Source organism: Calypte anna, chromosome 1 (genome assembly GCF_003957555.1).
Source record: "Calypte anna isolate BGI_N300 chromosome 1, bCalAnn1_v1.p, whole genome shotgun sequence".
In the NCBI taxonomy this organism is placed as follows: Eukaryota; Metazoa; Chordata; class Aves; order Apodiformes; family Trochilidae; genus Calypte; species Calypte anna.
In genome coordinates this window covers 53,159,490-53,172,138 of record NC_044244.1, presented here as the reverse complement: position 1 = coordinate 53,172,138, position 12,649 = coordinate 53,159,490, and the positions used below count along the sequence as shown (strand labels likewise).

Sequence of the window (12,649 nt, the reverse complement as noted above, 5' to 3'; positions counted from 1 at the left end):
TGGCTTACATGGAAAAACTCCTAAGACAGCCCTGCACTTTCTCCAGCAACCTTTGAAAAGGAGGGAGGGAAAGAGGGACCTGGAGGGGAGGAGGGGAGACCCTGACAAAACACAGCAAAACAACATCAAATTGTCAAAAGAAAAGATACTATGGGCCTGCAGCTAACAGCAATCAACTACCTCAGTCAGCTTCACACCTTAGGAAGGCTTTCTTTTTTCTTTTTTTTTTTTTTTTTAGATTTTTTGGATGCTTTGGAGTCTGTGGTGGGATATTTGGGTTAAACAAGCCAGCTTCTACCAGAGAACTCTCCCGCCCTACACAGGGTGTGTGGCTGCTGGCACGATTTCAGTTTACTCAAGAACACTTTAACACAACTTCTGCTAAAAAAGCACAGTGCTAAAAATTCAATACAAGGACTAGCAATGCTATTTTAAGTTCATATTCGTCCTCCCTCTCTTCCTCTTTACCTCAAACCTGCCCAAGGGATTCTCTGTGGAAACTTGCCAGGAAACATCGAGTCTCTCCTCAGGCTCTCATGCTAAAGTTACAGTAACATGCACAGTATGAGAGCTTCAAGGACAACAAAACTTCTGGCAGCCAGTTTGGGGGATTAACAGTAATTAATTAGGTCGACCACCCTGTGAGTGCATTCTTCTCAAATACTAATAGCCAGCAAGCAGGTAAAGCACAAAACTCCACAAATAAAATGGTAACAGAAGGAATAAAACAGAAGCTGGAAGAAGCAAGTGGAGACTGATAGCTACAGTACCTCGGTCTGACTGAGCTCTTGGTCTCTAACTGTGAATTTAATTAAAACACCATGATAAAAACCACACAGCTAGTACTTTTCTCCCCCAGCGTAAGCACATATTATAAGAAAATACTGTGACTGCTATTTCTCCAACACACTAGTTTAACAACTTGGATAAGTGCCACAAATGACCACCTTGTACCAGGAGATACAGTGGTCTTCTTCTGAGAGACCATTCCAGGTATGCTTTTAACAGTACTTGTACAGACACCTGTCAGGTCAGTACCTCAAACACAGTTATGTGCCAGTCCCTCTCAATACCTTAGAAACCAGGAAGATTTCCAAACAGAGAATAAGGAATGAACAGTGAAGTTACCACTGCAGATACTAAAGAGAGGGGCAGTGAACACAAGCAGAAAGTTACAATGAAGCAAGGAAAAAGAAACTGGTATTTTGAGGATGATGTTCTTTGTTCACATCAGCGACTAACAAAAGGGACTGTCACCACAAGGCTGTGGCAGAAAATAGATAAAACTAAACTTTGTGGGGTTTCCTGATGTCAAAGGGCCTAGAAGCCCAGAAACCACCTCTAGAAACAGAATTGTTTCAGAAGTAGAAACAAATCATAAGAGTGTGAAAAGAGGAAGAGGGTTACAGCGATCTGAGGGCAGACCGTAGTACATAAGAGGTCAGAAAGAAACAAGAAAAATCTAATTAAGTAAAAAAAAAACCCAAAAAAACAACAAACCAAACAAACTACACAGTCAGCTATCTACCTTTGTTTTTTAGTAGACAAACCCCACAAACGGCAGACTAAAAATGTTTGAAGGATATTGTTGCATCAGAAGGTGAAAGAAGGTTACATTAAGAAAGCGGGAGTCCGGAGAAAGCAGAGGTTAGAAAGAGGGTAGCAGCTGGAGCACTAAGGTCACAAAAAGGCCAAAGATATCTCTGCCTTGCATACAGCAACGCTTACACCAAGCACTGAAATCTTTGCAAAATCCCCGCTGTGCGTATCATTGCTCTAATTGAACTTAACTCTCCAAGAGAAGGCAGGAAGTGCCTAGGGAAACCGTCTCCTGCCAATAATCTCCAGCGCTGCCAATTTTACAGGTCACTAATGGTGAATCTGGGGCCTGCTGCATGATTATTCCATACAGTGCTGGCTTTTGTTGAAAACTAAGCAGAGCAAGAAGCAAAAGCGTTAAACTTTTGCAAGTGGAATAAGACAGTCCAGCAACATCCAGACAGAAAATCCCTGTTAGTTAGCAGGAGATCTGAGACAGCAGAGGCTGGGGATGCAGCTCAGCCTCCTCCTCTGCCTGCACACGCACAAAACCAGTCTCACAAAATGGAAGTGGAAGGAGAGAAAGGGTAAGTTTGACAGAGTTAAATACCCTGCCCATCAACAAGGAGAGACCTTGCCTTTTGGAAGGAGCCTGGTGGGAGAGGGAATCCCCAGATAACTCCATTTCTCTCACGGCTCCCTCCTGCCAATTACATTTCTCTTTCAGTAACAACATGCAACCAGACATTAAAGAAATTGAGTTAGGCAGCGCTAGCCAGCAAAATCAAATCAAACTGCCACCAGGAAGTTTCATTACTTTGTTTACCACTGAAAGGCATTTCTCGGGTACTTGCAATTTGCTTGAGAGTAGAGAGATAAAACGCCTAGGAGCCAATACAGTGCAACAGCTTTCTGCAACACATATTGTGATTTTGTTCAAATTATATCAACGATCTCACACATGGGCTTCCACGCTTCTGTAGGACGTGCAAGAAGTGTGCTTGTACACCAGTAAAGCACACATAAAGCTCTGTGCCAGACAGCTGGATTCAGAAGGTTGAAAGTCACAACTCAGTCAGAACCACTAAGCCTTTAACCCTCCCCCCTTTTTACCTCAAATCTTCCCTCTTCTTTAATTTCCCAGCCTTGCTAACACAATTTCTTCTCCACTTACATTTTCAATAGTAAGTTCTGCCACAAACTGCAAGCCATGTGTTCCATCTTGGGTCACAAGGTAAACGTGGTACAGCTATTTGTAAATGGTTTAAGTGTAAAGGTGACACTTTTGCACTGATAGAACAGCCAGGCTTTGGGGTCACTTAGGTCCTGGACACTTCTCAACCTCATAAATTTTCAAAGTTGGTGAATGAGGCACATCTTAAAAACACAAGGAATTGTCACTACACCATGACACCAATAAGAAGTGATCAGCCCTGCAAATGCTATGAACTTTCTTATGAAAGGCCACAGAGGTCTAAAGTAGAGTCAGTCCTCTGGTGAAAATGTCACACGTGTAATGCATAATAGAAGATGTAAAAATGCTCTCACACCCTTTTCTTAAAAATGAAACTCAGTTTAAGCTTAAAGTGGCAATAATTCTCTTTGACCTAACTTGATCACAGAACAATTAATCTTACAGCATGGACTCTCTGTTTTGCCAGATACAACAACCAGTGAGGCCTGACTGGTGCCTGTTTCTTGACAGCCAAACTAAACCTAAAGCCTGCAGATTAAAATACTGCTGGTAGGAATTGTTAGGTTAGTGAGTTTATCCATATTTCCCCAGCCTGAGAATCAATTCCTGCTGAATCCAAGCTTCAATCTGATATGTCGAGTCCTTTTGGTTGTAAAGATAACCTCAGAAACAAGACCAAGCAATCTCTTCCCTGGATTTGCAACGTGCCTGCTTTCCTGACAAAGCTGCAAAAAGTGGAGCGAGTTAATACAATTCTTTCAAATTTCACTACCACGTTGTAAACAATAGCAGGAAAACTGACACAAGAACAGGTTACCTGCCTCTGCTGAGGCTGCCCCCAAGAATTACCAGCAAAACAGCAGCCTCGTGGCTTGCAGAGAAAGCAGAGACCCAGCTCCAGAAAACCAGAAACCCCTGGAATACACATAGCAATGAAATAAAGGCAACAAAAAATCACTTGTTCCTCTGAAAAGCAAAATGGTCAGATAGCAGAAGCTACACATTTGCCAAACAGAAGCCACTTTTCTAGAACACAGAGAGTAAGAGGTTCACTTAAAAAAGAAAAGTCTGAAAACACTGGCAACTAAGTTATTAATCTGAAAGTAACAGTTGCAAAGATGTAAAGTTTGCAAGCCAGTGAAATCCCAACACTGTTCACCAAATCCCAGTGGCTTTCACCATATTTTTTATTTAAATTCTTGCATAGCAGGAAAGACAGAAACCCTGTGCTGAGGGAGGAAGGGGAGTGTCTTTAAAAAGGCTTTCTAGTATTTTAACTGTGTGAGAGCATTAGGAAAACTGTAAATGCCATGACCTTATTATCAGTTACCATGAAAATACTTAATTCTTCATTAGACCGTTCCCTACACAAACTTACAGCCAAAAAGGAAATACCAGTTTCTTTATCCAAGTGTATCTGATGCATTCCGTCTGCCTTCTCAACTGTGTGCCATCTTCCTGCGCCAAATTGTTTGTGGATAAAATTAATGGGAAAAGCGGCATCTAAGGCTGAATTACCAATTATTAATGAAAAATTGAACTACAGTAGCTTTTAAATGGATCTTAATGTCACCCTTCTCCCTCGGTACTTACCCTGATTTGATATATAGCTCTCACTAAACACTCTGCAGTTCAAATAACAGAATCCATAGCCTGGGAATCTTCCCTTCAGCTGTCTTCACTTCCAATCAAACTTGCTTCTTGGTTTTGGCCAGTTTCCAGATGTACAGACGTCATTTAGCAAAAGACTTCCATTTATTTGCTTCCTTGTTAAGTGTCCTGACATCAACAACCTGTGCTCACAAGAACACAAGTAACAGGGCTTATATCTCACTCCTTACCAACTACATGTTTTGGGGTTTTTTTTTTAAGTGTCTCTGGGGACTAAAGCCTGATATTACGATAAAAGGCGCCACACCAAGTACACTGCACGCCTCTGTCCTTGATGGCAGGGAACACACAGGCCGGCTGGCGGGGCCCCAGCTTCCCAAACTACTGAGGCCTCTTCTTGAGGAAAGGAAAACCCAAAGTGCCACTGGGATTCTCCAGCTGTGGAGGGCCCAATGCTGGTGGCCACCCCTGCGGGAGCAGGGAAGTGCCCATGGGCTCCTCGCTTCGGGACTCGGAGGCCGGGATGGAGGCCTATCCGGCCTCTCTTCCTTCCTGGAATTCTGGGCCTGTTGTTGCAGCAACAGGAGCCTCCACCCCCCCGGACACACACGGACACGGACACACACACATCCCCCGCTGCACACCAGGTTTCCCTTTTTTTCATTTTTCCATCAGGACTCGGCAGAGTGTTGGATGCATGGGATGGGAGAGCTGCTACAGGAACAATAAACTGGCAGAGCAGAAGCTGCAGAACAGAACGCACACAAACACAGATCTTACCAAACCACACACAAACAGTAATTAAACTTTCAGGTCTACTAAAAAATTCAATATACAATTTGTTCACAAACGCACACAGGGGTTTTATAAGCTGGCAGCGTCCACGTGAAGTTACAATGCAAATGTCCAGTTTTGAAGACAAAAGAGGCACTTCCAAACAGAGACAGCACTTCCACAGCTAAAATGGAGGAAATAAAACTGAAGTATTCTACAGAAATTCTTAACAATGCAAAATCTTCCCTGACCTTTTTTTTTTTTTTTTTAATGAAAGTCGCTGTCTGGAGGTCACAAACAGGTTTTCACCAACAGAGGTTTTCATTTTCTAGATCAGCCAGGGGGTGTGGTTCAGCTTTTCCAAGAGATGAGATTTCATTAATTTAGTTTCATTTACATGTACAAAACACACACTTTTTTTAACTACATATGGCAGCATCCTCATATTGCTCCAGGCACAAAGGAAATAGAGCCTGCCTCTGTTGGTCCATGACCTACCCTGGTAACAATAGATCCACTCCGAGTTAAAGCCCCTGGGAATACTGTGCACAGCGTGACATCTATGATCCAGCAAATACAGGGACACTCTGCATGCACAGAAGTCAACAGCACAGAATATTGATTCCCCTTCTCTTTCAGTAGGCAGAAGCATTTTAAAATGGCAGCTGATTTTCACTTCCAGCGAGAACAGGACAGGGCTCATAGCAAGGCTTTAAAATCCAGCACTGGAGGCACCTTTGGATGCCACAACTGTTACATGGGGCTGGGGAAGAATGTCATACGTAATTCATGCTAAGCCACTCATTACAGAGCAACACGCTCACGGCAATGAAAATCTGGCTTGCTCAAACAAGACTGCTACAAGCTTTTGCATGGTGAAGACTGCTACAGAGTTTTGCCTTAGAAGACAGATTCATTGCTTCTGCTTTCTCAAAAGCCAGGATGGAGAATATGGAAGAGAACAGGATGAGGGAGACGACAGACCTCGGGTCCAGAAGGGAAGTCAGTTAATCTCAAGCTTTTTGTCTGATTTTGCAGATATTCAGAGGCTGCTGCCCAAAGGATATAAGGAAAGAAGAGTACTCCTCCTTTCCATTATGAAATTATACTTGTTCCTGCAGAAGACTAAAGCTAAATTTGTTGGTTGGGTGTGAAGAGGTTGCAACATAAAATCTCGATCTGCCTTGCTTTTAGAGAAATTAACACAAAAAAAAAAAAGAGGCACAATAGCACATGATTCAGACAAAATCATGCAGTATACCAAGTGCTGCAGGCAAAATAGGTGTGAGAGAAATTTTCTGTGCCCTGGACATGTTGGCCTGATTGCATAAGCCGCCCTAGATAGTTACAGAAATTATTTTCCCAGGTTCACATTACAAACCATCTTCCCTTTCCCCAAAGACCTAATTTCTTGGAGCAGTCTAGCCAAACACAGTCTCACTCCAGGGCACTGAGAGTGCCAGCAGCCAGGCTGCTGGCCCCAGAGGAAGGACACAGAAGAAAGACAGGCTGAGGGTCTGGAGATGGAATGGCAGGGGGCTAAAAAGCCTGGAGGAGGGGGAAGCATTGAGCTTGGGGTGCAGGGTGAAGAAAAGCCAGACTTCAGGAGTGCCTGGGAGGCCAGGGCTGGTTCTGATTAAGCCTGGAGGATTGTGGAGCTGCACAGGAAGCGCCGGAGGGAGCTGGGGGTCTCAGTCACCGCCATCCCAAAAACACTAGAAATCTTTGTGTTCCAGCAGCACCATCTGGAAACAGTTAAGAGAGAAACAACTCCCAGGCCTTCCCTCCCCAGATAAAAAAAATAAATAAATACCCTTTCAAGACCATTAAGCCTGGCCTCTTCATCCCCCTCCTGGAAAGGTCTTTTCCCCCCAACCAATATGAACAAAAGGCCATCTATACTAAGGAACAACCCCCCCCGCCCTCCCCTTCCAGAGCTTCAAAGTCAGCTTGTGCAGCACAGCAGCCCCCACTGCTCATGAGGAGGATCCCAAAGTGGCATCACAAGGGACAGAGAAAGACCAAACCATCCACCTTCTGTGCAGCAGACTGCTTCAGAAGAGGTGCTGGTGTAAAAGCATTTAGAGCACATTTTCCACCTAATAAGACCTAGAGCACATTTTCCACCTAATAGGGAAAACATGGAGAATGAGTCCAACTGCAGCTAGAATATCCCCAACTGGAAGATCTGCATGTTGAGGTCTCAATCTGGATTTTGACTCCTTGGAAACTCTCGTGTCTGTACTAAAAATCAGCGCATGGCTGCAAGAGAATCCACACCAGGGGAGACAAATATTCCAGACACAAAGCGAAGATTGAATTCTGTTCTTAAGAGGACTAAAAGACCACAATGTGAAACATATCATCATGGTGATGCCTCAAAGGTAATCAGAAGACAGACTAATCCAGCCATTTCCAAACCCCAAAGGGCCCCTTCCAATAAGGACTGGGACAGCCCATTAGTGCCTCAGCACATCTTCTAGAGACAAAGAGGTGCCTGTCTCCAAAATGCCATTTGCTTGTATTTTAAAAAGGAAAAGGAGAGGTCATGACTGTTGAATTTTACCAGAATAAATCACCATAGAACAGTTTATGTTCCCTTGCAAGGGTTGCTGCCTCCACAAGGAAGTAAAAGCTTCAGGGCTCTTACCCTCCCCTCTTTGCTTTTACCTTTATTCACACACATCAGTATCCTTCAGGGTTTTTCTACTAATTAGACATCCAAGTGCTACACACTTGCCTACAAAAATATAGAAACATATCAAAACAAAATCAAAGCTAACCTTTCAACATCCCAATTACGCAATTACATATGAAAAATAACATGACTGATCCCTGCTATAACACAATGCCATTCCACTACAGAAAACACAGCTTTGCTTTGCTTTTTACATCCACTCTCTAACCGACTGCCATCTCTTTATGATCCACAGTTTGGATGGGATGTGGTCACACGCCAAGACCTCTATAGCTGGAGTGCAATTCATAAAAGGTCTTAAAATAACAGGTTTTCTCAAACTAATGTTTGTCCTAACCAAGGACTCCTTGGAATCCACTTCTCTTATACAAACCCCCTTGTTAAGCAAAGCTAAGTTTCACTAAACACTATTACCCTGAGATGCCTGCATGGTAGCTGTGGTCACATCTCCCTGCTGAGTATATGAAAAGAGATAAATCCTGCCAAAGCTATCACAAATACCTACCCTAGACAAACTGTCCTTTATGGCAGGCTACAGCTGATGCCCCAACCTGGCCAAGTAACTTATGCTGGGGGAGCAAAGCATCCCCAAGCAGGCAATGGTCACAGCTAGAGGTGGATGAAAAAGGGAGCACTAATCAAAGATTCTACTTCCCTCCCAAGGGGAGAACACCTCCTCTCTGGGATAGATTTGAGAGGAGTTTCTGTACGTTCCTTGTTTTGAAAATTTAAGAAAAAAGGAAGAATGCCCTGCCCTTAATTTGGAAGGATGCATATAAAAAGTTGGGAGAGTGCTCTGCAAGGAGAGGGAGCTTCAAAACAAACCACCACTCAACATGGCTACGGAGACAAACCGGGGGGATTTATGCCAAGTTACTGTTTCCATTTCATTGCACAACGAAGAAAGGCAAGCCAGTCCAAAGGTGTTTCTAAGAACGACTGTGTTACTGTGCAGAGGAAAATGATCCAGTGAGGCATCTGTAAGAGGTCTAAATTCTACAGTTAGTCCCAGATGTGAGTGCTAACCCTGCTTATGAAGGAAAAGCTGCAGCTGCTGCCTCTACCACAGGGGCCAAGAATTTTACGTATTAATGGAAAAAATGAAGTGAGAGACTGCCAGCAGTCTCAGGCATTGGATATTCTAACACTACTGTACACCTCATGCACAGGTTGCCCAGAGAAGTTCCAGGCCCCTCCCTGGAAGTGTTCCAGGCCAGGTTGGATGGAGCTTGGAGCAACCTGGTCTGGCAGGAGGTGTCCCTGCATGTGCAGGAGGTTGGAAGTAGATGATTTGAAGGTCCTTTCCAAGCCAAACTATTCTATGAATTCATGAAATACAGCCATCAACCACAAAAGCAAAATTGTCATTAAACAGCAAGAGGTCACAGGAACAATTTATCCTATGAAAGGTCAAGACACATGGTAGAGGTCTTTGCCATGACTGCAGCATCAAAACACCTGCTGCAAGACCTCTGACAAACAGGCAAGAGAAAGTCACAATTCTTGCCTATAGCATCTCACCAGCCCGTAATGCATTTCTCTCTTTTTTACCAGCTTTGCATTTAGTTAAAAATCAGAAAGCCTCCAGAAACAGCAGACAACCTCCTTACAGAGCTTCAATTGCACCCCATTGTCTTTACAAATAGTCTGAAGCCACTGGAAAAAGATCCACACACCCACGTCCAGGAGGTCTCAATGCCCCCAAGTGCACATTCCTTGCAGCAAAAGCACAACACACAAAAGCCTCAAAGTCCCCTCCCTTCCCCATCTGCAAGACAATGTAATAAACAAGCTACAAGTTCCAGTGATGGAACTAACTGAAACTTGTTCCTGGCAGATTTGTACCCTCTGCCCCCCGGCTGCTTCCCATACCAGCATCCCTCAGCTATAACCACAACTCCCCTCATCACGTCCCCTGCCATAGTCCCAGCGGGCAGAAGGGAGCACATGCCACTAATTTATCTGCCTGCTCCATATGAAGTGCAAAATCCATCCCATATGGCCACCTTGCCCTCTGCAAGCCACTTGCCTGCATCTCTCCCCCACCACCACTCCACCACCATTTTCCACAAAGCTTTTAGAAAGGTGATAGCATTACAATACTACCAAATTTTAAAGGCAATTGAAATTACCACTTGGTTTGTAAGCCTGCATGCATGGGAAGGGATTGTCACAGCATATTCACCTAAAGCTTGTTTCCTTCACAATTTAGTCTTAAAACCCCTTGTGTGTGCAGTCCTTGGAAACTTCTTTGAATTAAGCTGTATGTTCCTTCCCTGATGAAATGCAGAACAGAACAGAATTTTCGGCTCCTGAAATTACAGCATTGTGTATCTTCCTATGTGGCACATAAATGAAGCACACAAAAAAAAAAAAAAAAAAAAGGGGGGGGAGCCACCCTCCTGCTGAACACACAAATGTCTTAAATTAAGCACAGAAAAACTGGCAGTATAGCAAACTCCTGAACTAGAGTGGACCAAAGGCACCAAAGCAAACAGTTAGATGAGGGGGCCAGTCAAAGCTTCAAACCTTGCCAAAACACCACTTGCCTTCTTTGTTTAGTTTCTCAAGGTCTCTTTGTAGATATAGCCAAAATTTTTATTAAAAGTTCTAGACAGTTGCAGCCCTATAAATTCAATTCTACTTGTTCCTTCCTTCTGCACATTGGTAACAACTGCCTGGCCCAAGTATAAAGAGATTAAAACTCAGCTGCCTTGAGCAGTGATAGAAACCTTCTGAGAGCATGGTTTTTACAGTCAGATTACACCAACCTCAAAAATCACACTACCAGTAAAGGGAATCACTCTGTTTTTTCCCCTCCTTCTCCCAAGTATGCAGCCCTACCTCATCTCTTGCACCCACAGCAGGGATCACAAAAGAACACAGCAAGTCAGATCAACTTGCTGATCCTCCTGGAAACTAATCCCTCCAAAAGGAGAAGGATTAGCTCCATGAACAAAGGTGGTCACTACAGGCCATGTAATCTCTAACACTTGCACATGGGAGGATATAGGACCACATGGTCAGAGTCAGGGAGAACACAGGTCTCCTCTTCCAATGGAAGCATATTCTTAGATCAGCGAAAACCTGTGATGAAACTGCAACACGAGCTTTGCTGACAAACTTCCTTCTTAGCAACTACCAGTCCTTGACCTCCATGCATTTCAGAGCCTTTTTTACAGTCATCTTTACCACTGCTCTAAGATTTGGAAGAACCTTGAAGAGCTGAACATAAGAAACACTGAAGAGTCATTTGAGGCAGCAGAAGAAATTCTCATTTCTGATCACACTTCAAGACTTCCCTTCCTCATGCCAAAACATTTCCAGTACTGTAAGGCCTAATAAGATACAAGTGATGTTTGCTTGTACTTTTTCTCCTTTCTTTTGTTCCTCAGAAGCTGGGCACAATTCAAGTCTGCTGCTGCATTACCAAAGACTGACACTGCTTCAGCAAGTTTTCATGAGCTCTACAGACAGTAGTCATGAGTATCCAGAACCAAGCTGCCACACTTGGTATGTTAATTATTTACAGGATAGTCAGAATCCTGGAGGGAAAAGGCATTTTACCCACTACATCTACCTGCACTTGGTAGCTATCAGATCAGTGATTGGTAAGTACCTATAAAAACAGATGCTAATTTTTTCCCCACTGAATTTGGGAAAAAAAACACTCTATTTTCAGTGCTTTGGATCTGACCTCTGTAACTTTTAGAGCACTGCTCTTTGCTACAAGCCCATAAGCCACTGTCACAAAGAGATGTCAAGGATCTGACAAAACCAACTGCTAAAATATTGGGCTGACACTGATTCTGGAGAAGATGAGGATGGTAGGTTGAGGCACATGGAAGACTTCACTATTAAGCTTGCTAAAAACACTCATCTTCTGTTATCGGAGCTACCCATATTTTAGAAATGTTCCTACTTCTCAGCCTGATGCCACAACCTTCAATAACAAAATCCACACACACTCAAGAGCCACACACATTCAAGAGCTGAGAGATTCTACCCCTTGGAAGCTTGGAATATGACCTGGCTTCAATGTTTAATGCTTTCATTACCTCCCAGCCAGACTATGGCAATGATGACAGTGACAGGACACAACTTCAGCTTTCAGGAAACTCCAAATCAAACAGAAACCAGAGTGACAGTTTCATGCCTTGAATCACTGCAGTTCTCCACATAAATGGCTAAGCAGATCTCAGGATGAACATTTACCAAGGTCATACTGCAAAACAGGCTACTCTTGAAGCCAAGGAGCATGGCAAATTTCACCCCTTTCCTGGACAGGTAAGCACATTCTTACTTCAAATCCTCTCTCTCTCTCTCCCTCTTTTTAAAAATTAAATATATATATATATGTATATATATTTATCTTCCTAAACAGGATGGGAAAGAACAAATATCATCTCATTGTATTAGTCATTCTGTTTAATGGATTACAAGAAAGCACCCAGACTATGGCTGCAGAAGGGAACACTGTGCATGTATATACAAATGTGCATTTGTACACATATATTACACATATCTATATAAGAGCCTGACAAAACTGAAACATAACAGACCCCTAAACTTCCTAGGCAACAACCAGCCCCAGTGAGAATTCCGCAGCACTAAAACTGTCACAGAAAGGAAGAAATGCTTAGGAAAGTTGCTGGATTTTCAGTGTATCTTCCTAGTGCCAAAAATCAAGTCTTGAGGCACCAACATAACCACCTGCAGTGCATAAATATTTGTGTCAAAATGAAGCTTGTAATCCTCCCGGGTGGAAAACCAAATCCCACCCCATATGAAGACAGCATAGCATCAGCCAGAGTCTATTGAAAGATAGCGTT

The 12,649-nt window shown here is 43.3% G+C and overlaps 1 protein-coding gene across 15 annotated transcripts in view; it reads right to left on the bottom strand.

Moving 5' to 3' along the window:
• RBFOX2 (RNA binding fox-1 homolog 2) overlaps positions 1–12,649 on the bottom strand; it is a 174,146-nt gene that overhangs the window by 138,683 nt on the left and 22,814 nt on the right. The gene's annotated exons all lie outside the window — the stretch shown is intronic.